This window comes from Balaenoptera musculus, chromosome 16 (assembly GCF_009873245.2).
Source record: "Balaenoptera musculus isolate JJ_BM4_2016_0621 chromosome 16, mBalMus1.pri.v3, whole genome shotgun sequence".
NCBI lineage: Eukaryota > Metazoa > Chordata > Mammalia > Artiodactyla > Balaenopteridae > Balaenoptera > Balaenoptera musculus.
In genome coordinates this window covers 56,130,677-56,156,219 of record NC_045800.1, presented here as the reverse complement: position 1 = coordinate 56,156,219, position 25,543 = coordinate 56,130,677, and the positions used below count along the sequence as shown (strand labels likewise).

The following is a 25,543-nucleotide window of genomic DNA, read 5'->3' as shown; positions in this document are numbered from 1 at the left end:
AGCCGCTCTGATGATGCACGGCTCTGTGGCAGGCCGGTGGCAGGAGGCTGTGGGTAATCTAATTAAGTGTGCCAGGCGGATGGGCCAAGTAATCCTGTGCCTTTAGACTCACTTTCCTTTAAGCCTGCCCCCACCCAATCTCTCCCTAAATCCTTCCACTGCCTGGGTGGCATCTAACGGGCGTGGACTTATCTCCATTGAACAGATGGGTAAACCAGGGCCCGAGAGGAAGAAGCTTGCATGATACCACAGCTAATAAGTGGCAGGGTGGAGCTTTGAACCGGGTCCATCTGAACCCCAAGCCCACGCTCAGCGCTGCCTTCTACCTTCTCCCAGCCTCTCCTAGAATATCCAGACTTGCATGCACCTTCATATAAACCACCTCTTCAACATCCCCATTTTGTAGATGAGGAAACAGAGGCCCAGAGAATGTAAGACACTTGCCCAGGAGCACACAGCAAGCCACGGGCAGAACCTATACCAGAATCTGATCTGGCCCACTGTGTCCACCCAGCTCCGCCCCACCGTGTGCAGGCCCAGGGATCCCATCCTGGACCCCACCCACTTCCTTTCTGTTCTCCTGCAGCCTTTGGCACTCTCTCTGGTTGAAGGCACCAAGTTCCTCATCAGAAGGCTCCATTGTGCCTATTGTTTAAATATAGATTACTAATGAAATGCCTTTTCATTGCCTTCCCAGTGAATAGTTTCCGTGTAAAGTTAATTTGCAGTGTTATGTAAATTCTGTTTAACTTCAATCAAGTTTCTAATTATGTTTTTACCGCAGTAATTCCCATTTGATTTGTCATCTCCTGTTAGGTATTTAATGTTCCGGCGGGCAGGTTTGCTTTCCCTCTGTCTCTTGGTTTTCCAAGGTCCACTCCCTCCCTGACCCCCGTCTGTCTTTCCTCCTTTGCTCCTGCTTCCTTCGTCCCCTGCCCCTTCCCCGTGAATCTTTCCCACCTCCTCTCCTTCCTTCCCTTCTTCCTCTTGCAGCCGTTCCTTCTCCCTTTCCTGTTTCCCTCTGCTCTTTCTGGCTTTGTCGCCCTCTCTCTGCTTCCCCTCCTCCCTCCTGCCCTCTTTCCCCTTGTCACCTCCCCCATCTTCCTTCTCTTTCCATTTCTTCATCACTCCTTCTCTCCTGCTCGGTGCTGGGGGCCTGGCCCTGGTACGGTGGGAACTGGTTAAGAGCATGGGTGCTGGATCTGTGTGCAGGTCCTGATCTGCCCCTTATTAACGCTGTGACCTTCAGGTTGCTGATCCCTCATCTGTAAAGTGGGGTGACAACATTACCTACCTTGTAGGGTTGTGAGGATCCAGTAAGATAATATGTGAAGAAGGGCTTAGCTTAGCGAGGGGGCCTGGTCGGAAATGGCTTTCATTTGAGAACTCTCGGCCACACCCCTTATTTCTCTGTGGGCTTCCTGAGGTGCCTCTGCAGTGGGTGTCTGTGCCACTGGGGTGATGGAGGTCAGGCCTGAGGCCAGGGCAGGGTGGGAGCCAGCCGCAGACCCCCACAGAGCTGGTGGCCGTCCCCCCGGAGCAAGGTGTCAGCCCTGCCTGTCAAGAGATGTGGCCTCCTTCTCCCTTAGAGGGCTGGTCTCGGGGCTGTGAAGATGAACAGGCCTGCTGTTCTCAGGGAGCATCTGAGGCACAGACCCCCAAAGCTGGAAGAGCCCTCGAGACCCTGGCCCCCAGACCTTTCCCAAATGACAGAGTAAAGGCAGAGCTGCTCCCACCAAGTTGGACTAGACACCCCCTTCCCCCCACCCTTTCTCCCACCCTGGATGCCCCCCAGGCCAGACCATGGACTCTGGCTTCAAAATTGCTGCTCCGGGTACCAGGCCCCGACAGACCTGTCACTAACTCACTTGGAGACTCCCCTCTGAGCCCCGGCTCCCCTCCTGCCCTACATCCAACGCTGGGCTTTGGGATTCTCCCTGCCGGCAGCAGCTGGGCGGCCACAGTTTCCCAGCAGGCATCTGCCCTCTGGGTGGGGAGGGCGGAAGGAAAACACCAGACAAGGCCGAGGGCTGGGCGCTGCCCCTCCTTCTCTCCCCTCCTCCCCCCCTGCTCTATTCCCATCCAGCACGTCCCTGACTCGTCCAGGAAGCAGAAAACAAGTGTTTGGAGAAGGCATTCTTCTGGGTGAAGAAAGGCAGGCCTGGTCCCTTGTCCTTCAGACACAGGGAAACCTGAGCTGGCCCAGTCCTGGCCTGCTGGGCTGCATGATCACCTGACCTGCCGCAAGTGTCTCTGTGTGTGTGTGTGTGTGTGTGTGTGTGTGTGTCCCTGGTCCAGGAAACCTTAACCAGTCACGTGGCTGCCTTCCCTGTTTGTCTAAGTAAGCAGTTCAGGCCAGCTGCAGCCAGGAGGCTGAGCCAGGGAGCCAGGGGAGGGGGCCACACTGGTAGGGGCAGTGGACAGAGGGCAGCCCTGAGCCAGGTCCTGGAGTTCTCGGGCCTCTGGATTTGGCGTGGGGAGGCCTAGCCTGGGGAATGGCCACTGCTTCTGACCCCCTACCCTCCCTGGACCTCCCCTACCTCCATCTGTCAAGAAAAGATATTGGGCTTGCTGACTACAGAGAACACGCCCAGCCCTGAAACAGGGAGGGCATCCTCTGTCCAGGAGCAGCTCAAAAACGCCAAAGAGGGACACATGTGGATGCAGCAGCCCCTGTGATGTCCCCTAGAGCGTGTTGCTGAGTCCTCGCCCCTCAGCAGGAGAGCCCAGGTCAGCCCATTGTCATGCATCCAGCAAGCCATTGGTTAATTCAGCAGATAGGTATTAAGCACCTACTGTGTGCCGGGTCCTGGGCTAGGCAAGGGGGTAGGGTTGTCCGTACACCAGGTCTTCCAGAACCTCTCTGGACCTCCATACCTGTGACATATTTTCCTCCTGTTGGATGGACAGGATCACCTTTCATTGCAAAGACCCTGTGCTCACGTCATGAGGCAGCCATGTCCCACCACACTGCCACTCCAGGAGGATGAAACCTCAGCGTTGGGCAGGGGACCTCGGGGGAGCTGAGACACATCACTGAGTCCCTCGGGGGCCAAGCAGCTGGGGCGAGGGTCCCTGTCCTCCAGAGAGGCTGGAGTCAGAGCCAGGCTTCCAGAGCAGATGGGGGCAGAGTGCAGAGGCCCTGAGCCTGGACATCTGAGGGCCTTCTCCGAGCCCAACCAGGCAGCAGAGCCCAAGGGAATGCCCTGAGTAGGGCCTCCCTCGGCCTTCCTCCATGTTTACCTGACCTGAGCGCTGTGTCTTAGCTATAGAAGGCACAGTCCCCCAGGTCCTGGAGGAGGAGGAGGGCTATGGTGGCCTTGGGGGCAGTGCTTTTGAGAGCCCGCCTAGGTTCAAGTGTCTGTTTATCTCCCTTCCTCCCTGCTGCTTCTGTCTCTCCTTCCTTTGACAAACATTTCCTGGCAACCAAGTCTGTGCCAGGTCTGTGCTCAATACAAAGCACATTCCTGGCCCTGGACATGCTCACTGCCAAGCTGGCATCAGCAACGTCTCAGGGTGGGCTGAGGCCCAGGGAGAGGCAGCCATTGGGTGGGGATCAGGGTGTGACTGACCCCACAGGCTGTCACACCCTAGGTTCTGGGGAAGCTTAGGCATACTTTCCCTGGATGGACTGAGGCCGATTCTACTAGGTGCCCGGGATGAGGGGCACAGAGAGCTGCCATCAGGGCCACACAGAGCATTGTCGGACCTTGTCTCTGTTGTGATAGGATTTGGGGGTGTTCAACCTGTAAGGGTCCCATGGGCTAATGAGCTCAAGGCCATTCTGATACAGCTGGAAAATTCCAATCCAGAAAAGGGATGGAGGTGGAGTGGCCACTGGTTGAGCTGGTGACACAGGCCAGCCATCCTGCCACCCATGACTGAATGTGGATTCTGGCCAGGGGTGGTTCTAAAGCCTGTGTATCTCCAGCCTCAGCTTGCATGCCCCCAGGGTCAGGAGGCTCACTACTGCCCCATCGCTGTCTCAGTAACTCTCCCTGGTAACTGGTGCCCTGGCCGCACACCAGGCTGTAGTCTGGCTTGTCTTCTACCCTGCCCACCTCAGGCCCACAGACCTGAGGCTTTAGCCTCCTTGACCTAGTCCCTCCCAAGCTTCACTGCTTCCAGGAAGAGCATCCGGCTGGGCCCGCAGACAGCCCCATCAGGGCCTGTTTGATTGGACTAGTGTGGACACGTCATCAGTGTCCTGCGTTGGGCAGCCGAGGTGAGGCCAAAGTCAGCCCCTGCCCGAGTGAGCAGTCCCACCTCCCCAGCACAGCCCCTGGGGAGGCCCTTGGGCTGCCCACGGAGCAAGCAGGAGACCTGGATCCCAGCTCCATTCCTGTCCCCACGGTGATCTCAGGCAAGGCCCAGCCCCAGTCAGCCCAGACCACCTCCTGTTCGCGCTCCTCCCCAACACTGAGCTACAAGAGGCCTTTGTCCGTGGTGGGCCCTCCGCACTGTCTGGCCTGTTTGCTTTCTGAGTCGCCGGTTTGCCGAGCAACCTTGAGAGAGACCTGAGGTGCTTCTCCCATAGCCTGTGCCCTGGGCTGAGGGCCTTTGTTCAAACCTCTTCCCCCTCACTGGGCCAGGCCACTAACTTCTCCTTTCCCACCACATCCTCTCCTGTGGACAGGTGAGTCCCCAGCTCCTGAGGCACACGGAATGGGTTGGGTTCACCAGGAGACCATGGGTGGTCCCACAGCCCCTGGACCGAGTTCCCATCCCACCCAGAACCTGACACTTTTAAGGATCCAGGCATCCAAAACTGGGGTGGGGGGATGAAGGTGTCTTGCTCTGGGTGCTGCTCCCATGGTTTGACATCACATTGTCCCTGGCGTGGGGACTACCCTGCCCGGCTGGGATGCCACAGCTTCTGCAGAGGTACCACACTGTCCCTCGTCTTTGACCCCTGGGAAGTTCTGCCTTTGAGGCCTGAGATCCATCCTTGTTCAGCTTCTCCCCTTGTCCTGGTCGCTTCGGCATGGCTCCTTGAAAGTGACTCTGCCCGAAGTGGGGGAAGACAGTGATCTGATCCCCAGGGAAGGGCTGATTCCTACAGCCTCTACTCAGCTGTGCCTGAAGTTCTGGCACAGAATAAAACCCAGTAGTGCTTTTTTGTCAAGGCCTCTTGCTAGAAAACAAATAGCTGGAGGTCTAGAGGTCAGAGGCCAAAGGCCACTGAAGAGGCCAGGGCAGCTGCCCACTCCTGCCCCAGAAAAGTTTGGTGCTTCTGAGGAAGCCTCCACAGGGCCCTGCTCTCTCCTGGTCTGGGCGGGGCCAGTGAGACAGGAAGCCAGGGCAGGCCTGGAGGATGGGACTCAGGGTGGCCTGGGCCTGAGCCAGGGATGAGGCGAAACCCAGCCCTGGCCTGGTCCCAGGGCCACAGGCACACAGGTCACCCACCCAACAGGAAACCCTGCCCGGCACCCCCTTTGTCCCACCCTGTGTTTCCCGCGGGTGGCGCTTCTACTGTTTCCCGTGGGAGCTGCTGCCAGGAATCATGCCCTCTTGAGAAAGGAAGCTGGACCTCAGGCTCGCGGCTACCCTGCCTCTGACCTGTTTTTACCCCCTCCCAGGGCCTCCCGTTGGTGGAAGCTCTGGGTCCCTGACCGTCCCTCACCCACACATGCTGGTGACTTATCTTCTCCTAGATGATCAGTCACCTTTAGGGGCCTGGCAAGAGAAACCTCATAGTGGGGCCAGGCCTGGGAGCCTGGAGAGTAGGGTTTTTGTCTGGGATCCACCACCAGCTTGCTGGTGCACGTGGGCTAGTCTCTCACCCACTCTGGGCCCCATCGGTAGAAAGGGGAGAGGAAGAAGCTTTGCCCAGCTATGAGCATCCCATGGGATAAAGGGTTTGGAGGTAGGATGAATCTATACCCTATAAGGACAACCAGGTTTGGGGTTAACTGCCCCAGATCCCCCCCACCCGCAATGCGTCTCAGATATCTCTACATCCAGCCCAGTGGGGAACAGTGTCTGTGATGGCCCCCAAGCAGGGAGTGACACGTGAGTGGCTGCCAGTGTCGCCATGGGCGATGGGGGTAGTGATGCTGGCATCCCCCCTCTCTGGGTCATCCCACTGACGACACAGGGGCAAGCTGGGCATCTGTGCCTGGGCAGGAGCCCTCCCTCCTCCCTCCTCCCTCCTCCCAGCACCTGAGAGGTGGAACATGCCAGCTCTCTCTGCTCTGCTCTGCTCAGGCAGATGGGCCAGGGTGGCAGCTTGTGGGCCGAAAGCTGGGGAGGGTGCAGTGCCGAGGGGCAGATTCTCCTGCCACTCTCCAGCCCTCCTCCTCCCTCCTGGTAGGTGCTCTGAGGATTCCAGTTTTCCTCTGGTTGTGATGTCGAGTGTAAGGTGCAGGGAGGAACAGGGCAACGATACTAAGAGCTGCAAACACTTCTGTAGCACTCTGTGGAGGTGCTGCTCCGATCCTTTATCTACAGGAATTCACGTTCACTGTGACAGCATCTCTGAGGTCACTACTCCTGTTGTCCCCATTTCCAGAGGAAGAAACTGAGGCACAGCCTGGTGAATCGACCTGCCCAGGGTGGTTACGCTGGGATTGAACCGGGCAGCTGACCGCAGAGCCCGTGCTCTTGGCCGCTGTGCTGCACAGCTTCTCTGACCCACCTCCCCCGACCAGGTACCCCCAGCCTAAGCCCAGCCCAGTATCAGGGGTTACAGCCTGTTCCCAAAGGGGGATGAAGGGAGGGTCAGGATGCCAAGGTGAGCAGACCCAAGTCGCCATGGCATTGGGTGAGCTAACTAACAGACTCGGGGTCACCCTGACCTTGTGGGCCAGCTAAAAGCTTGTTAGCAACAGGGAAGACCATAGGTCCAAGCAACCCAAGCCCCTGCGCTGTGTGGTGACAACTCAGCCTCCAGTGTGGTCTTGGACACGTTGCCGCTCTGAGCCTCAGCCTCCACGTCTGTCAAATGGGCCTTTCAGAGCCAGTGGCATAGGGAGCTGTAAGGAGTCCTTGAGGGTCTGGGAACACAGTGTCTGACCCCCGCGGCTCCTCGGGGGAGGTGTGAATTTCCTTCCCAGTGAGTCAGGCCACAGGGACGGGGACATTCCTGGCAGCAGGATTAATGTGGGCAGGGTGCCGAGGTGGGATCCCAGACGTTATGGGTCAGAGTCAGGCTGGGGCCTTGAGTATGAGGGTGAAGAGTTGGAGCTGACCTCGTAGACAATGGGGAGCCACTGAAGTCCTTGGCCAGAGGAGTAATGCATCCTTGGGGAGAGGAACCCGGCAGCAAACAAACCTAACATGCCCTTCCAGGTGTGGGGCCCCGATGCAAAGGGAGTCACGTGGCTGAGAAAGTTGCCCCTGGTGGGTGTCAACGCCAGCTTTCCTCCTGGGCGCGTGGTCCCCAGGGCGCTGGCCAGCACAGGCTGGGGGTGCGGGCACGGCAGGGAGGAGCAGGGGCAGTGCTTATGCCTCTTCCTCTGCGTGTCCCGGAGTCCACCCCGCCCCCCCCCTCACCCGGCTCTGGTTGTCTGGCTTTCCCACCCAGCTCTGGGTGGGGCCCCGCCGCTCCTTCCTCCCTCTGTGGCTTTCTGGTCCTAAATGGGAGGGGACTCTGGAGGTTGCAGCGGGCTGTGGAGTGTGAGCCAGGGTGGGGACACTGGCGGTGGGTGGAGTCACGGGATGGGGGGCCGTGAGTCAGGAACTGCTGGGCCTGTGTGTCATCTGGCTGCGGGCTGTTCTGGCTTCCCTGCGTCCGTCCGCCTCATCTCTCCCACCCGCGTCTGCGCCTGTGGGCTGCTCTGCTGGGGCCACAGTGCTATTTCCAAGAGCTCCAAGCCCACGATGGAGAAGTCAGAGGAGCTGGACTCCAGGTCCCAGGCTCCCCCAACACTCAGGGTGACCTTGGACATGTCCCCTCCCTGTCTGAGCCACCATTTGAAGAGTGAGGGTGGGGCTGCCCAGGGTTTCTCAGCTCTTGCTGTACATGAGATCCAGGGCAGCTTTGAAAGATAGCGCACCCCAGACCACTTAAATCCCTGGGGCAGGGCCTGGAGCCTGGGCGGGGACCTCCGGCCTGCTCTCTCCACCCTCCCCAGGGCCCCCACCCCAGGCAGCACCGTGGACCAGCGTGTGGATTCTGGAGCCCAGGGCCTGCACTGGATCTAGCTCTGCCACTTTCTAACACCATGGGCAAGTGACTTCTTGTCTCTGAGCCTCAGTTTCCTCATCTGTGAAATGGGGAGGACCTTACCGCTTTATAGAATCGCCATGGGGACTAATGGGTTAACCGGCGTAGCCAGTGCCTCTTAGAGCCGGGCCGAGGATGGATGTGGTGAGCACTGTGCAAGTGTCAGCTGCTGTATTCTCTGATCTAAATCTGTTTTCACACCACCCCTCCCATCACTGCTCATTCATTCATCCATTCATCACTGCTCAAACATTCTGGGGGCAGGTCCTGTGCTGGGTGCTCTGGGCGACAGGAAGGAGACACCATTGTGGGGCTGGCCTTGGCCTGTCCAGGGGTCCAGTCCCAGAGGGCAGCTTCTGTCAGTCCCAAGGATTGATGGGCAGGTGGGGGGTGGCTCCCCCAAGAATCCCACCAAGTTGTTGGGCTCAGGGAGCCCCTTTCTTAAAGAACGCACAGAGACCTCAGCCTCACGGGAGAAGGAGGGGCATCGTAGGCTGGTCCTGACGGCCTCAGCTGGGAAGCACCTAGGAGTCCTCAGTGCCTCCTGGCAGGGGCCCTGGGACGCTCTCTGGGTGTGTGATGGCTCAGGCAGGGCTGGGCCCTGGGGCTGCCCAGGAAGGCAGGAGCAGCCAAAGTAGGCAGTGAACAGAACAGGGAACCTCCTCGTAGCCCATCACCAGACCTGGCCCAATCCTCCATCTCCCAGAGTCCTCCCAGCAACCCAGGACATTAGATAGGCACTAATGCCACTTTACAGATGGCAGATGGAGGCTTCAAGGGATCGGAAGGCACTTGCCCAGGTCAGGGAGGGTACATGCCAAAACCAAGCTTGGAGCCCCCCTCGGTGTTAGCAAGATCCGGTGAGACCAGTCAAGCTTCCCTGGGCGGCTGCATCAGTGGAGCATCTTGGGACAGGCTACAGAATGCAGTTTGATGACTAACACACCCCGCAATCCTTTTCTTCCCCAGCCTTCCCAGCAGCGACCCTGCAGACCACAACTGGGCTGCCCTTGCAGGGAGGGCTGGCGTCCCTGCAAATAGCATGAGCTCCCGTGGCCTGGCTCCTCCGAGGGCCAGGGGTTGGGCGCCCTTACCCCAGTGCAACCTTCTCCCTCCCCATTGCACCGTGAGTAAACTGAGGCAGGGAGAGGTGCAGGGACTTGGCTGCGGCCATGTGGCTTGCAAGCAACAGAAGTAGGACTTCATCCAGGCCTGGGTGATGTTAGTGCCCGTGCTCTGACCCGCTACCTCTTGCAAGCGAGAACGGCGCTCTCCTTTGTCTGGCATCTGTAGATCTGGGCCTTGGCCATCACTTCAGACTGGCCTGGCCCACGTGTGACCAGAATCCCAGAGGGATGCCTGTTTGGGGAGTGTGACCGCCGGGGGCTGGCCCCTGGCCCAGGACAGGGATCGTCAGGAACACTTGGTACTAGCGTTTTGCATGTGCTGTCGGGAGTGCCCGTGCCCTTCAGCCTCTCGACCTTCCCGCCTGCCCTGGGCCTGGAGTCCAGGCTGCCCTGTGGAGCGGACAGCTGACGGGGCTGCCCAGTCCTGCACCAACCATGGGTTTCGTGTCAGCTCAGCCAGTCTTCCAGCCAGTGTTAGCCCAGACCAGGAAACTGAGACCTGGAGGGACAGGGGGCTTGTGCGTGGGTCCTCAGCTCCTCAGTCTAACCTCCAACCAGAGCTGGCCTGGCTTCTCGTCCTGTCCCTCTCTGAACTTATGTCCCCTCCTCTGCAAGGTGGCAGGCTTAGACTGAGGACCTCCACGGACTCTTCTAAGCGCCTCTGCAGGCCCAGTGAATGCTGCAGGGGATTTGGGATCGAGGGTATCACAGGGGTGAGGTTGAGATGGGCAGCACAGGGCCCTGCCACCCTAAGCAGAGTGGGCAGGGGCAAGAGACAAAGCCCATAAGAGGGGCCACTGGCAGAAAATTCAGTTTAAATCATCGGCATTGGGAGTGGCAAGCACCCAGGTGGGTGGCAGGGGCCCTGGTTTGGCCAGCCCCAGCCAGGTGCCCCTCTGGGCAAGACCCTGGCCCCTGGGAAGGGTGAGGCTATGCCCACGCATGGGGCCTGATGACATGGTGGGTGTGGAAGAGAGCCCCTGGCACAGAGCTTGTACCCAGAGGATGCTCAACACGTTTGGCCGTTCTGTGCGGAGGGATTGGGGGCCCCCCTCCTGGGAGCAGGTGTGACCCTCAGGAAGCCTATCTCTGGGGAACAGACCCACCGGGCTGGCTCTTGAGTCAGCCTCAGAAGGGGCCTGAAGCCAGGATTCATCTTCTCAGGATCTTTCTCCATCTTTTTGGTAAGAGATCCAGTGCCTCCCTCCCCAGCAAGACCCTAAGTCTGCACTTGGCAGCAAACCTGAGCCAGTGAGAACAGTGACAGTCCCTGTTTACCAAGCACTTCCTGTGCAAGTGCAGTGTGGGCATAATCTTGTTAAGTCCTTACAACTCTGTGAGAGGAGGGACTCATTATCCCCATTTTACAGATGAGGAATCTGAGGCCCAGAGAGGCTAAGTTTCTTGCCCAGCATCACAGCTCAGTGGATAGCAGAGCCACTGTACACACACATTCTGTTGTATCAGAATCTAGAGCCACATTATGTGCCCTTAGCCCATGTTGTACCTCTCCCCTTGATTAGAGGAGAAATTGTTCATTTGACGGCTTGGAAAGAAGAGAGCCCCTTCCCTCTTCCTCCAGCAGGAGTGAGCCACGAGTCACAGCCAACTTCTGTCTGGTCTCAGTTTGCCCCATTGCGCAAGCCCGACATCAAGAGGCTGGGTGGCTCGGCACACACGTGCGCCATGAGCCGGAGCGCCTCTGAGAGGCAGGTTGGGTGAACGTCGTTCCTCGGGGCCTGGGTGGTGCTCGTGGAGAGAGCGAGGACTTTCCCCTCTGATAGGGCTCTCCCGAGGAGGTGCCACTCCAGCCTGGCCTTGAAAACACAGCAAATTGGGATTGGGCTCTGGGTGAAGCTTTGGCGGGTTCGCCGGGGATGTGTCTGCATGTGCCCTTGAACGCAGCTGTCCCCTGCTCCTGATTTCACCTATCATTTTCTCTTCAGTCTGAGGCTTTTCTCCTGACAAACCTCTGGGCCTTTGCCCAGGAGGGGTGCCCTCCTGCCTGAGAGACTCTTCTCAAGAGCATGATGCCCTCGACACGCCGTTTTGCTGCCCTCCAGCACTCTGTCCTAGAATTACTCTGTGTCTTGCCCGCCTCGCATTAGACAGTGTGCGAACACCCTTGGGAAGCATCCAGGCTGGCGAAGTTGGCCTTTGACCGTGCCCTCCTCTCCCCACCCATCCACTCCTACTCTTTTCCCTTCTCCTTCTCTTCCTTCTCTGGCACAAAGTAGGCAGTGTCATTAGCTGTCGGGAGAAGGAAATGAATGAATGGATGGATGGCATAAACAGACATGAAGGGGAAGCAACCTAAGTGTCCATCGAGAGATGAATGGATAAAGAAGATGTGGCACATATATACAGTGAAATATTACTCAGCCATAAAAAGAAACAAAATTGAGTTATTTGTAGTGAGGTGGATGGACCTAGAGTCTGTCATACAGAGTGAAGTAAGTCAGAAAGAGAAAAACAAATACCGTATGCTAACACATATATATGGAATCTAAAAAAAAAAAAAAAGTTCTGAAGAACCTAGGGGCAGGACAGGAATAAAGGCACAGATGTAGAGAATGGACTTGAGGACACGGGGAGGGGGAAGGGTAAGCTGGGACAAAGTGACAGAGTGGCATGGATACTACCAAATGTAAAATAGATACCTAGTGGGAAGCAGCCGCATAGCACAGGGAGATCAGCTCGGTGCTTTGTGACCACCTAGAGGGGTGGGATAGGGAGAGTGGGGGGGAGACGCAAGAGGGAGGAGATATGGGGATATATGTATATGTATAGCTGATTCACTTTGTGATACAGCAGAAACTAACACACCATTGTAAAGCAATTATACTCCAATAACAATAAAGATGTTAAAGAAAAAAAAAAAAAAACCATGAACAACCCCTAGAAGTCCTTTTATAGCCCCCATTTTCCAAATGAGGAAACCAAGTCTCAGAGATGTTAGGTGGGCAGAGAGGTTTTGGAAGCCCCTACCTTTCCCAACACCCTCTGCTTCCGTCCCGCGGTGCCAGGTGTGGCCCCAGGTTTGTGCTGGGCGTCTCCTGACCACCAGAGCTTTTCCCACCTGGAGGCATCCCTGAGGGCCCAGCAGCAGACTTGCCAGGCATACACTTCATTCAGCAGAACCTGCCAGTCTACCCTGCCCCAGTCACTTGCGAAGTTTCCATGCAGGAGAGAGGGAGGCGGGAAGCCGAGGGGCACGCAAAGAGGGGCATGCAGCAAGGACCTGCAGGGCAGGGCCAGACAAGACGCACTGGGCTTCCTGGGCCTGGGTGTGGGCAGGCTGTCAGAACAGTCAGAATATTCTCAGCAGAAGTGAAGACATACAGGATTATTGAACCAAGGGTAGTTTGTGATTCTCAGGCAGCCCTGGCCAGGAGTTTCCCCAGACCCCAAGCCACCAGCTTCCTAGGTCTGTTTACTTATCTTTTCCTTGAGGCCACCTGCAGCTGCTGTCCTTTGGGGAAAAGACTCAGGATTTCAGGCCTCCCCTGAGCACTCAGGGCCGCCCAAGCCTCTGTGCTCAACCCCGCTGTCCCTGGAGTGAGTATGAGGGTCTCACAGCTGGAGATAACCAGGCACCCAGTTTTAATTTTGCAAGGAGAAAGAAACACCGTCCAAATGTCTGGAAGTTCTGGGCAGGGAAAGCTCACTTGGGAGAACTATCAGGGAAGGCAGCATGGTGTAGGCGGTCCTTTGGGCATTGGAGGATGGACAGGGTTCCGATGGGCAGAGCTGGGACCACAGAGCTGTTGAAGGCATGGTTTGGGGTAATAAGACAGTGCACGTTCTACCACTTCCAGCTGCGTGACCACTGGTATCTGCTGCAAAGTTTCTTTGTCTATAAAACAGGTCTTGCAGTTCCCTGGTGACAGGATCGTGCTGAAGATGGAGTGAGGCAGTGAGAGCTTCTGGGGCTGTTGAGGAAGGGCCCTGGCAGGCGGGGGAATCTGCCGGGTTTGTCACATCTTGAGCACAATGGGTGTGTGTGTGTATGTGTGTTATTGGCAGCAGGTGTGAGGATCTGAGGCCTGGTGACAGCCCTGAACTGCAGGCCAAGAGGTGGCATTGGTGTAGCCCCTGCCCACCACACCACACGGGGTGGTCCAGCTCCCTGCCCCAGTGGCTTGTGGGTAGGTCGGTGTTCTGGCCAGTGTTCTGCTCTACAAGGTCAGCCTGGGGCCTCCCCTAGTGGGTGAGTAGTTAGACAATTCAGAGTTGCCTTTTTCCTCCTGGCCATCAGGCCTTGGTTTCCACATAGGCCCAATTAAAACTGGGTGACTGGTTATCTCTGTCTCTTCCCCATGTCTGGATTCCCCCAGCTTGGTGAGGTCAGAGAACATGTATTCCAGGAATGTGGGAGGCGGGACAGCCTGCCTGGTTTGGATAACCATCGGGGTAAATATTTGCCTTGCTCCTGGAGCCAGCACTGGCTGCCAGGGTAGGACGGGGGGCCTGTTCCCAGGGTCATGTAAGGGGATGCTTCCCTGGGTGGGTCTTTGAGGTGAAGGAGCCCAGGCGAGCCTGGGAGCTGGGTCTGAGGCCACCCTGCCTGTGCAGGGCCCCTGAACCAGCAGCTGTTCGGCCCATCTGTAAAGCGGGGGTAGGCAGAGCTGCCTGGTCCAGCTCAGGTGAGGAGGATCGGCCCCACGTGAGAGCCAGTTCAGGTCAATCAGTTCAGCCCGTGGAGCAGCAGGTTGGATCCGGTTTGGGTGGGTGCCCACATGACCGTGTTCTGGTCCCCACTTGACCACTTATGACCTTGACAGTTAACCCTCTCCCAGACTTTAACAGTCACCATTCGCTGACCTGTTCTTGCGTGGCACCTGCATCTACACACCCGTGTCTCGTTAAACCCTCACAGCCACCAGGGCATGAGGGGCACGTGTGTGTGATTAGCAGCAGATGACAAGAGCCCTGAACTTCAGCTCAGCAGTGCCACTCGTGTGGTCCCCTGCCCTGCGACCACAGCGGGGCAGTCCAGTCCCCTCGCCCAGAGGCCTGGGGATAGGTCAGTGCTCTGGCTACCATCAGGCTCTACAAGGTCAGCCTGAAGCCTCTCCTGGTGGGTGAGTATCTGGAGGGGCAGCTAGTGCCTGTTTAGAGAGGAGATGGTCAGAGATGCCAAGTGACTTGCTCAAGGTCACCCAGCATTAAACGGCAGAGCAGGGATTCAAACCCAGCTCTACCCACCCTTGCCCTCGACCTCACCACTGAGGACAGGGCCGGGCTCCAGGCCAGAATGTGGGCTCCCAACCCTTGGCGGCTTAGAGAACAACTGGTCACTTAGCCAAGGGCACAGAGCCCTCATGATGCCCCACATCCTGGACACCCTGTGGCACGGGCGCCTCTGTCCTCCAAGAATCCCTAGTCAGCCCTGAATCTCTCTGGGCCAGCCCCAGCCCCAGTCAGCTTGGCCTGGTGCCTCCACCCAAGCCCACACCCAGGCGGGTCCTTCCTCCCAGGGGATCCATTAGAGGAGGAGGGGATGGGAAGGTGACCATGGCTGGGAGAATCCATCTGGGTCCTGGGACAGTCCCCACCCCTGAGTGACCTCTGCCAGACCCAGCCTTGCCACTTCCCAGCTGCAACACCCCTGGCAACTCTACCCTCCCTCGGAGCTCAGTGTCCTGCTCTGCAAAATGGGTACTCGTTCCTGCCCTGCCCTGCCCCCGAGAGCGCCAGACACGCGATGAGAGTGAAAGCACGTTTCAACCTGTGATCTGCACACCGCGTCTTCTGCCCCTTCCTGCCCTCGCAGCCAGAAGCGGCCCTGTGGTCAGGGTGTCCCCTTCACCCAACCCGACGTGAGAGTCCTGAGCTGAGGATGCCCAGGAGAGCCCTTTGGGCAGTGGGGCACCTATCCCTCTGGGAGCCTGGGTGGGCCCTACCACCCCCCTGGGCCCTGAGTCTCAGGCTGTGCACCGCCCCATGGCACCGAGGGCCCTTTAAGCAGAGAACACTTACCTGCGTGGATCCATGTCCTTTATGGTTGTGGTCTGCTCAGGCTGGGAGCAGGCATGGGACACCTCTCCCTGGTCTCACCAGGTGGCCAGACCCTTACAGGCTGTGAGGCCCACCTAAGGGCACCCAGGGGGCCGGGGATGGGGATGGATGATTTCACCTCTGTGTTCACAGCCCTACCTGGGCCTGAGCTCCCTCACCTCCACCCCAACCTGTTTGAGCAGCCAGTGTGAGTGAGGCCCAGCACAGGGTCAAGGGAGCCCGGGTGCCCAGTGCCAGCTGGGCAGGGTGTGGGCTCCCCGGCTGGTCACCTGGTAGTGGGCAGAGTCTGAGTGTCGGCAGACCACCCGCTCATGTCCGGGCTCTGTTCCTATTACTTATTCGCTCCTTACTACCTGCATAATCTTAGGAAGCTATAGAAGCTCTCTAGGCCTCGTGTGTAAATTGGGGGTGCTCTTTAGTTTCGACCTCATAGCATTTCACCGAGGGCTAAAGGAATATCCCAGGCATAACCCCCAACGTGGACCCAATCAAGGCGAGCTCCTGGTCCTTTCTCCTTCCCGGGTTGGGGTCCAATACAGGTTTATGGGGAAAAAGGGTCAGTCCCCAACCAGGGGAGTTCATATCCTGGTGCCCCCTCTGTGTGGTGCCCTTGCTGTATGACCTTGGACAAGTTCCTTCCCCTCTCTGGTCTGTTTGCCCCTTTGCCCAAGCCCAACAGCAAAGAACCGGGGACGGCTGGGGGCAGAGAGGCACGAGCACGTGCGCCATGAGTCCAGGCGCCTCTGCAAGGCAGGATGGGCAGACGTTGTTCCTTGGGGCCTGGATGTCGCTCACCGAATGAGCGAGGACTTTCCGGCTTCTGTCTCAGCTGCCAAAATAATTATTTTCTCTTTGTCAGTGGGTCTGCGGCCAGCTTGCCTTTGGGAAAGGCCTGAGCTGTGGGCAGTGGGGAAGCAGGAGGCTGATTCCAGTTCTCCCCCAGCCACTGACTTGCTGCGTGACCCCGGGATGGGGGCAGGTGCTGCTCTCTCCAGGCCTCACTTTCCTCCTCTGTGAAATGGGAGAGTTAGAGTCAAGGGCCGTTTGTGTCCCCATGGCTAGCAGAGTTTGGGGACTGCCAGAGTCGAAGAGTCAGGACACAGAGATATTCTCTTTCCCGTGTGGGGTGGAGGTGCCAGGCTAGGCTGTGGGAGCCTGGGGCTCAGGACCCCAGCGCTCCGTGGAGGCCAGCACCAGCTCCTGCAAGGTAATTTAGCCTCGGCTGACATGGCCGGAAAGCTGCCTGCGTGTCCGGCACTCATATGCGTTGCCTTACACTGTCTGTACCACTCTTAGAGGGAGGACCCCTCCTTCTCTCTCTATTGCCTCCCACAGGTAAGGAAACAGAGGCACAGAGAAGTTTAAGAAATTGTCCAAAGCCACATGGTAAGGGGGTGAAACCAGGACTTGAACCAGATCATTTTTATTATTGAGCCCACCTCTCAAATGCCAGGCCTTGGTGCCCTTTATTGAAGCCATAGGCACCCACTTCACTCCCTGGGAGACCCTGTCTGCTGCACAGCGGGTCTGAGGCCTCCCTCCACCAGACCCCCACACATGTGGGAGCCCACAGTTAATGTGGCTTATGCACGTCCACTCCTGCTGTAGCCACGGGCCTCATCCCAAGAGGCGCTCAGCCCTGTAGGCAGGTTTCCCATATCTTTTTTCTTTTTTTTAGTATTTATTTATTTATTTGGCTGCGCTGGGTCTTAGTTGCAGCATGCAGGATCTTTGTTGCTGCGTGCGAGATCTTTTGATTGCAACTTTTGATGCGAACTCTTAGTTGCGGCACGTGGGATCTAGTTCCCTGACCAGGGATCGAACCCAGAGCATGCAGCCTTAGCCACTGGACCACCAGGGAAGTCCCATGGTTTCCCGTTTCTTAGAGGAGGGCACGCAGGTGCAGGGAGCATGGCGATCACCCGGAACCATCCAGCGAGGTGCCTTCATAGCTGGGACTCAAACTCTGGGCTGTGTGGCTCCCACCCTGCAGCCAGGACTCCAGAGAAGCCTCCCTGCCAGGCCCCTGGGTCTGGTCCTCCTGGATTCCCATGGGGCCCAGTGGGTAGGGAGGAGAGGGGAGCACTGGTGGCACGTTGTGGAGATGGTGCAGCTGGACCCGCTGCAATGGGGGGCATGGGGCCTGGGGTCCCCACATACCCAGTGCACCAGCGGATCCTGCCACTTCTGCCTTCTGTTCCCTCTGCTCTGAGCACCACAGTCTCTGGCCCAGACCCCTGGGGCAGCCTCTGCACGGGTTTCCCTGGCTCCTGCTGTCCCTTCTAAGCCCTTCTCCCTAGCAGCCATGGGGATCTGTTCAAACTAGACCTAAGCTCATGTCCCTCAGCTGCTCAGACTCTCTCATGGCTCCCCTCCACCCTCGCAATGATCAGGCCTGCCTCTTGGCTGTCACTCACCCCACCCCTCCCTCCCCTACCGCACCCACCGCACCGCCCATTCTCAAGTCTTCTGCTGAGCCAGTCTATTTACCCTATCTTGGAGTCTTCACATATACTGTTCCCTGTGCCTGGAACACTGTTCCATGCATCTTGGCCTGCCTCTCTCTGGCTCATCCTTCAACTTTACTTCCCCAAAGAGACACCCCTGACACTTGAGTTTATGCTGTGTATGGTCGCCCTTGTACTCGTTCTTTCTGGCAGACATCACTGGTAATTATGTATTGTTTGGTTCTTTGCCTATTATCAGAGTTCCTACAGGTCGGGGACCACTGTCCTGTTCACAGCTCAGGGTGTTTGCTCAATGTCTCTTGAGTGAATGAACGAATGTCAAGTGCTTCTGTCACCATATGTCCTTAGAGCCTCCCAGAAACCCTAGGAGAGATCATTGTGATCCCATTTAACAGGTGACAAAACTGAAACCTGGAGAGGCCGGGAGCTTATCCACGATCACATAGCCAGTAGCTGGCAGATGTGGGGTGTCAGGGGCCTGTTTGTGTTAGGGTTCCCCAGCATGATGCCCATTTTCCTCTCCATCCTTCAGATTCCCCATCTGTCAAGTGGGGACGAATGGTTTGGCCGGCAGTAAACGTTCCAGCAGGTGGACAGTGTGGGTGGGGTGCAGTGGGGAGATGCGGCAGCAGGTCATTTCTGGGGCCCCTGCTGTGAGTGGTCCCTGACCACCCTTCTCATTGCAGCAGGATGGAGCTGGAGTGAGGCAGAGGGGCCGCCAGCTGCTGACCGGCACGTGGGACGCTGGTGATTCGTGGGTCACTGAGGTAGGTGTGCGGCTGGGCTGGGGGAGGCAGCTTGGCCTGGCTGCTTGGGGAAGGGGCAGTATGTCCTGAGTGGGGGACAGTGCCGGCCCCGGCACACTGCGCCTTTGTCTGTGGCACAGCCCTCATGGGCGGGATTGGGTGCAGCACCCACCCCATCCCCACTGAGACCTCGTCGGCCCCCAGAGGGGCCTCGAGGGGCCTCTTAGGCCTGGCCTGTCTCTACAGTGGTTGCCAGGGCAGGGGTGGGGAGATGCACACAGAAAGAGGGGCAGGTTTGGCGTCCCCTGCATTGGCACAGCAGCCCTGTCTGTACCACTCAAGCCCGTGGCACATGGGCTTCATGCAGTATAAGCAACATGGCAGCTACACGGGAAGAGGCCTGGGTGGGCAGAGAGGCCTGTTTGCTGGGCTGGGTGCTGTGGCTGGCCCACCCCATTCTCTCCCACAGTCGCACTGAGGTGCACACCTGAGCACTCATAAACCTCTGGGCTCTGGGGTCAGAGTGCCTGCGTGCAAATCCTGGCCCGGCCACTCGTCCACCATGACCTTGTGTGGTTTCTTTGTGCCTTGGTTTACCTGTCTGTAAAAGAGGGATTGGGATCACAGCACCGGCGCCCACAGGTGCACTGGCACAGCTGGCACACAGTAAACACTCTGGACCTGTCATTTTCCTCAGCAATGTAGGGCCCCTTCCTTCTTCTTGCATACCTCAGTTCCCACCATCCCTCCTCCCTGAGGGCCCACCAATGCCGGGATAGAGACCAAGTGGTCGTCCAGCCTGATGAGGGAGGGGGCTTGGGCCCCGCAGGGAACTCCCGGGAGCAGCTGGAGCCCGAAGGTCCCGAGCTGCGCCTCCCGGGCCTGCCTCAGGCCCGGACACCAGTGTGTCTCATCCCAGAGTGGCATTTCAGGGTTGATGACACTTGGCCCTGTGCCAGAGGGCAACCCGTGTAATCCCTCTTTACTCTGTGGCTCCCAACCCAGAGGTGAGAGGCTGTCACAGAAATGCTGACTTGGGCCAGGGCCTTTTGTCCCAAGGCTCTGGGGCCCAGCCAGGGGAGCCCGAGTCTTCGTCCTGACGTGAGGCCCTGCCCGATCGTCTCCCTGCTGCCCTCAGCATCTCTCCTGAGGCCCCAGTGCTCCCAGGTACCCACAGGCAGGGCCAGGCGAGCCCTGGGGATCCTCTACGCTTCAGCCAGACTCTGGAACCAGGGAGCAGGCCTTGATCTCCCTTCCTGCTGTAGGAAATCCTGACTTCCTCCTATCAGCTGCACGACCTTGGGCAAGTCCTTTCACTTTTGTGAGCATTCTCATCTGAAAATGAGGATAATCATACCAACGTTGCTGAGAGGGCTGTTATGAGGATACTTAGAAGCCTGGAATATTTTAAGTGTTGCAGCTTGGTGAGAGTCGGCTGTGTACCAGGCACTAGGCTCCTTAAATACATATTTCTCCACACAGTAATCCCATGAGGAGGTATGTTGAACGCCTTATTCTCCAGAGGCTCATCGTGGTTAAGAAACCCATAGAACTGTATGTGGTGGAGTGGGGATTTGAACCGGGAGAGGTACCTTGGAATTAAGCAGCCCACGATGCTTTAGAGACCAGGGGTGGAGCCACAGGGCAGGCTCAAGGTAAGGTGCTCAGGAAACAACCCCCATTTCTACCGGGCGGCCTTTGGCCAGCCGTCCAAGCCTGGCTGCCCGCAGGAGCCGGTGGGTGGCCCCCAAAGGCTGGTGGCCTGCCCCTCCCCTGAGGGCTTGCCGGCAACTCCATAAGGCTAGGGGAACCCGCTGCTCATTGTGAGGTAACCTTTGAAATTCTCCTTCACGGTGGGTTCTCTTTTCGGATGTTTTTCAAGGTAATTCATTCCCTTTCCAGAAATTGCTGGTGGAGGAGCATTAGGCAGCTGGTAATTAATAATAGGAGCGGCTTGGAGTTTATTCTTTTAAAATAAGAAAAAGGAGGAACAGAAAGGCTTGGTGGAAAAAAAGAAAAGGAAAGAAAACCACTCCAAGGCGAGGGTGGTAATCAATACCTCTGTGTCCTAGAAACGGCTGGGGGGTGGGGATGGCGGACGCGCAGGCTTCTCCCTTTCTTCCCGGGGCTGGCAGATGGTCAGTGCCTGCAGCATCATGTGTGAGGCTCTGCCCTTAAGCATCAGCTCCCTGCGTGACTCTAAGCAAGCCGCTGCCTCTCCCCAGACTCATCTTTGCCGCCTGTAAAATGGGCGAAGGTCAAGTGTCAGACTAGGAAAGAATATTAAACGACTATGCTTGTTCACTGCCACATCCTAGTGCCCGGCACATGGTCATTGCCTGGTCGATATTTTATCAATTGAGTGAGTAAATGAATGAATGATTTTCTTGGATCTTTGTTAGCTGTCATCAGTCAAGGAGGTGGTCCTGGCTACAGAACACTGTTTCTCTAGTTCTGTTGTAATTTAGAGTGACAGCCAGGGTGACAGGCTAGTTTTGTCACTTTCCAAACTAATGATGAAAGGACAGTCTTTGATGAAAGGCAGACTCTGGCCAACAGAGCTCTGGCCCCTCAGTGGCAACCACACTGTCTCTGTGGTGTCCTCAAGTTCAACTTTCCAAGAGTCTGAGCTGTCTGGAGGTTTTTTTTTTCAAGCTGCTTTCTGGGAAGATAGTGAGCTCCTCATCGCTAGAAAATATGCAAGCTGGGGTTAGGGCTGCACATAGCACTCAGGCAGCATTCCTGAGTTTGGGTGAGAGCATGAGGCTCCCTGGGTTGGACACCGGGATGGACACTGGGATGGACACCGGGATGGACACCGAGGAGGCTGGACTGGCAGGGAGAGAAGCCCCTCCCCTCTGGGAAGGCTGGAGGAGGCCACTGAGAAGGGGGGTTGTCCACGCAGGACTCCGCTGTTTTGGTGCCTGTTCTCTGGAGGGAAGGAGAGTGTGCAGGTATGTGTGTGTGCCCTCGTGTGCTGGTACGTGCGCATGAACAGGTGTGTGTGATTATCTAGGCTGCGACGTATGTGAATATGCGTGAGTGTGCAAGGAAAGGAGAGTGACCGCCCATATAGGAGTGCCCCCACCCCTGTGTGCAGCTCCCGTCAAGAACCTGGCACCTCAGGCCATCCCCACACACGAGGCTTGGCTCCAGCCTCCCATTCAGACTGACCAGATGGGCCCTGCCGCCCTGGTGACCACGGCGGAGCTGACTGAGGGGCAGTGCTGGGGACAAGGTGGGCTCCTGAGGGACCCTGGAGGGAAAGCACGCCCGGGCCCTGAGCGCTGACCTCCCGGCCCCCAGCTGGCCACATCCCAGCAGCTGCCCACGGTCACGGAAGGAGATGGTTCTTGGAGGTCCATGCCTCCTGCTCCAGACGCGCAACCCCTGAGTCTAGTCCCAAGAGTGGGTGGTCCCAGCCGGCCCCCCGTGGGGAGGAGGGTGGGTCTGCTTGGGGAGTCCTCGGAGCAGCCTGGCCAACTTGGCCCTGGTGTTTTCTTTACTTCTTCTCTCCTTGGCCTCCAAATCCCAGCTCGTGTGCATGTGTGTGTGCGTGTGTGTCTGTCTGTCTCTCTCTCTTGCCCCGGCATGTCTTTGTGTCTTTCTGTCTGGTTCTCTCTGTGCGGGCGCCTCTCTCCTGCCCAGCTCCCCTCTATTCTCACGGCGGCAGCCCCACTCTCCCTCCCTCTCAGCTCTGTGTCATCACCTCCATCATCCCAGGACTCCGCAGAACTGACACCTCCCAGGCTCCCACCCTGCCGTCTTGCCCCCCGTTTGCCCAGCTCTGGCAGCACAGTGTCCTCCCACCCTGCTCTTTGGAGACGCCCAAGGCAGCGCCCCACAATCCCGCCGCTGGGAGGCTGTGCGCTGTGTGTGTGGTGGGCCCCATCCCACCCCCTGGGGGCAGGCACCGTCCCATCCCCACGGACCCGCCATGCCGACCACTCAGGATGGAGCCTGATCTGCTGGCTCAGAGATCTGCCCCCATGGCTGCCCCTCTGTGCCATCCTGGGCATATGGGCCACTGGCCACAAGCTAGAGCAGGGGAGGAGGGGGCCTGCATCCACTAACGGAGGCAGCTGGAAACCTGGCGTTTCCCTCCAGCACTAATGAAATTTTACTATAATTAGAAGTGAGGTGTCCAGGAGCTGGCTGCCTGGAGGGAGGGGGTGTATGCTCATGAATAAATAAATTGTCCTTTTCTGAGGGGAGAAGGAGCCAGAGGGTGGGCTTCCTGAGAACTGCGGGCCGGGAGGGTCTCAGTGGCCTGTGAGGTGGGCAGTGGGCCCTGGTGGCCCCCACTCACCTGGATGCCCTCGGGGACCTCTCTGGGTCCCCGTCCCCCGCCAGCCAGTCTTCCTGCAAGTGCCTGCTGTGTGCCAGGCCGACCCAGCCTGGCATTCGAGGCCGCCACCATCAGGCCCCAGCCTCCTTCACGGGTGTCCTGAACCGCAGCTCCGCCGTGCCGCCCCCTTCCCCATCGTTGTCACCGGTCCCCACTGCTGCACCTTTCTCCTGCGCTTCCTCCTGCCTCGAGAGCCCTCGGCCCTGTGGCCTCACGGCTCGAACCTTCTGGAGCCTTCTTCCAGCCGTGCTCCCTCCACAGGATTGGACACGGCCTCTTCCCCGCTGGGCCCCGGGGCCTCCATTCCTCAGAGGCCCTGGTCCTTTCCTCTCTGAACTCTCCTAAGCTCCACACCCTCTCCTCCTACTCTGATGCCCTGCAGAGTGCTCATGAGACCGCCCGCCGCATCATCTTTTATTTTGTATTCATTACGTGTTGGGATGGTAACATATTGGATGTTTTACGCTCTTTTTTCCTACTAAGTCTTCGGAACCTGTTGTGTATCTAACACGGACACCACCTTGCGGGCTCCGGCGTTCAGTTGCCACGTGCGGTTCTCGGCTGCCATAGGGGACCACGCAGCCTTGGCGGCCCCGGTTTCCTTGTTTCCAGGCCGGGGAAACTGAGGCTGGGGAAGGAAATCTTGCAGATGAGAGTTTGCAAAGCGAGTATGCTCGCTGTAGGCAAGGCTGCTGCTGTCCTGCTGTTCAGAATAAAGAACTGGGCACGCCGCACTGGCCATAAAGGTAAACTGAGGCAGGCAGGAGTGTAGCTAGTACCCAGGGGAGCGAACCTCGATGAGAACAGAGGAGAGATAATGTGGGAGTTCCAGTGCTCACGAGCGTCCCCACCAAATCCCCAAACAGCCCCAGAGCAAGGCGTCTCTCACAGGCTGTGCCACAGTGGGGACCAGTCCCCCCCCATCACCCCCAGAAAACGGGGCTGCGGGTTGGAGCCCAGGAAGGGAAGACGCCCCTGTCCTCCTCCCCCTCCCACGTCATCCAGGACGCAGTCTGAGTTGCAGAGGTGTCCAGCGGGCGTGTCCCTGTGAACCCAGAGGTTTCCCACAGGGTCAGGAGATGCCTGGGATCCCCACCTGCCTGGAGGGGCTTCCAGAGATGAGATGTTTCTCAGGAGCAGACTGGCAGCCGAACAGCCGCTCCAGAGCCCTCCTCCCTCTGAAGCCGATTTTCCCCTCCCCGCTGACTGCACTTTGCTGCCCACTCAGTTGACAGGCGTACTCTTGTTTGCCTCCACTGAGGCACTGCGGTGGGAGGCCAGGAGGTTCAGGTGCTGGGCTTGCCCTCCCTCTGAGGGGCCCCTGCCCAAGGAGGAGTCCCCTCGGAGGGGCTGCGGAGCGTGTGTGCGCTCCCTGAGACACACCCATCCCCTCCTTCAGCCTCACGCACCTGGGGCCTCTCCCGGTCTCTGCTCCTCCAACCAGCCCCCTGCTCCCTCCCCGCTGGGGTGTACGCCCCTTGAAGGCTCAGGGCAGCTCTGAACTGTGTCCCCCGCACAGGTCCTGGTACACCGGTGCTGAACGGCAGCGGGAAGCCAGCAGGCACCCGGACCGTGCACCCTCAGCTTCCTGTGCAGACGGCAGGGAGGTTTTATCCGGCATGCCAGTTTTTAATGTGTGGGGCGGGCTGTGTTAAGAAGGACTCTGAGGCTGTGCACAGGTTGTGAGAAACAGTGCCGTGGGCTGCGTGGTGCACGTTTGCCCTTTCAGCCCCGGCTCCCTGAGCATCGGGTCTCCTTGTCAGATGTGTCAATTCTGGGCTGTGGCGGTTACAGGGAGGGGCAGTCACCTCAGTGTGGTCCCACACGTGTCAGTCTGCCGTGGCTGCTGGGCGGACCGTGCTCAGGAAACCTTCCAGAGCCCCCGAGTTACGGGAACCACATATGTCCCCAGAGAGCTGACTGGGGAGCCCCAGCCCCTGCCCCCCGACCCTGGTTAATGGAGAGCAGGGGGATGTATGGAAGCTTTTCCCTCACGTCTGTCTCTCCTGTTAAGTGCTTCTCACCCTTCCTCAGCTCCAGTTTGGGAACCAGCACCTCTTGCCTCACAGCTGTTTGGGACCCTCATTGCTTCCCTGAGGCATCTTTGGGGGCCTCTTCCAGAGCCCATGGGAGCATCTCTGCTTCATAACCTTCGTGGAATGCTCCCCTGGTGCCCCCTCCTTCTGGCCCGCGCTTCAGTCGGTGGACAGTCTATTGTGGGACAGCCCTCACTGGGTGGCCCCTGGTGAGCTCCCTCAGCCCTGCCCCCACCCAGACTCCCCACCATGGTCACCGTCTGGGGACCCAACCCCCTGTGCCCGCCTGTCTCCGCCCTCAACAAATGCCAAAGCTCCCAGGTGTCCCCTGCCCGGCAGCTGCAACAATCGAGCCAGGAGGACCTTGATGCACTTGAACCTGTAAATCATCTGGACCATTTTTCTCTGTGTGTGGAAGAAACACAACGAACAAACACCCTTGCATCCTTGATCCAGCTTAGTTTCTCCCCAGTCACAGCTCCGGGAGGCTTGCTCAAGGTCATCCTGTGCCTGCCAGGGCTCCTCTAGCAGCTGCTTGCACGCCTCTGCTGCTGGAGAGCTCACCATCCCCAGGTCCACCGGTGTCAGTTTCAGTGTGATAAAAGACGCAGTATGACACACGCTTAAAGC

At 58.1% G+C, this 25,543-nt stretch overlaps 1 protein-coding gene across 7 annotated transcripts in view; it reads left to right on the top strand.

The window, feature by feature from the left end:
* ZMIZ1 (zinc finger MIZ-type containing 1) overlaps nucleotides 1-25,543 on the top strand; it is a 233,455-nt gene that overhangs the window by 70,981 nt on the left and 136,931 nt on the right. For 4 of the 7 annotated variants that reach the window (XM_036827838.1, XM_036827836.1, XM_036827831.1 and 1 more), the window contains exon 4: nucleotides 18,470-18,550. The exons of 1 other annotated variant lie outside the window; for it this stretch is intronic. The gene's annotated coding sequence lies outside the window, so the exon portion shown is untranslated. The remainder of the gene's footprint in view (nucleotides 1-18,469; nucleotides 18,551-25,543) is intronic. 2 more of the 7 variants (XM_036827834.1, XM_036827832.1) reach the window with 1 other exon arrangement.